Genomic DNA, 1190 nt, shown 5'->3' on the forward strand with positions numbered 1-1190 from the left:
CAATGCGCAGCAGCTGCGCTACCTGACCGCAGCGGCCACCCGACCTTTGCCGCAGGCCCACTGTCTCGCTTCTGTCCACCAGCCCCGCTCTCGGCCTTTATGTCCGGGGCGTAGCTATGAAGGGAGAGGAGTTGATTTTCAGGATCTCACAAAAAAGAAACAGGCGCACTATTTTACAGGAGGCCTGCAACCAAAGAATCACGTTCCTCGCTCTTCCACCCCAGAGCGCAGAGCGCAGAGCCGGCGGGATCTGTCGGACACGCCTCGCTTCCGGTGTGAGGTCCTAGGGCGGGGAGAGAGAGTCTTTCATCTCCGGTTTTTCAGTGCGAAGGCCAAGCCGCGCGGTTATCGCGGGAGGTGCCGGAGGGGTCGCGCGTCCGGGCTGATTGGTCCAAGCTCTGTGAGACCGGACCAGGGACAAATTCTGAAGGTCTGGAGCAGTGCTGCAACCTGAGAGATTAAAATCGGGCAGAGTGGGGCACACCTGTCTTCTCTGCAGTCTGGGAGGCAGAGGCGAGAGGACTGCAAGTTCAGGTCCACCTGGGTAATTCAGCAAGACTCTAACTCATATTTAAAACAAACAAAAAACACCACACGCTGGGCGTTGTAGCGCATTGCTGTAGTCCTTCCTGAGGCGGGAGGATCACAGCGAATTCAAGGACAGCCTGGGTTACATAGTGAGTTCAAGGACAGCCTGAACTATGTTATATAGCGAGACTATCTCAAAAATAAATAAATACAAAGACATTCCAGGATATTTCAATACAACCGGCTCGAAATGACGTATTACCCAGTATTGAAGTGTAGAGTCCTACGTTGGGTATTTAGCTCAGTGGTGCCACCGCCTGCTTCGCAAGCTCAAGGTCCCGAGTTGGATCCCCAGTACCCACCCCCCCAAAAAAATCCTTCAAAAGCAAACAACAAAAATATAGTCCGGAGTTCAATCCCGGTACCAAAAGCAACAACAAAAAGAAGTATACAGCCCTTAAAAATGAATAATAAAATCGAGATGTACTGTCAATAAAAGTAAATTGGAACCAAAATAAAATTCAAATTTTACCACAAAAATAAATAACATGAAAATACTAGAAACGTGGCTCAGGGCCAAGGTCCTGGATTCAGTACAGGAAAAAAATTTTTTTAAACATAAACTCCAATTTCCTCATGTTGAAAACATAAACCTCTCTCTC

This window comes from Fukomys damarensis, unplaced genomic scaffold (assembly GCF_012274545.1).
Source record: "Fukomys damarensis isolate Sample0158 unplaced genomic scaffold, DMR_v1.0_HiC HiC_scaffold_19, whole genome shotgun sequence".
Lineage (NCBI taxonomy): Eukaryota > Metazoa > Chordata > Mammalia > Rodentia > Bathyergidae > Fukomys > Fukomys damarensis.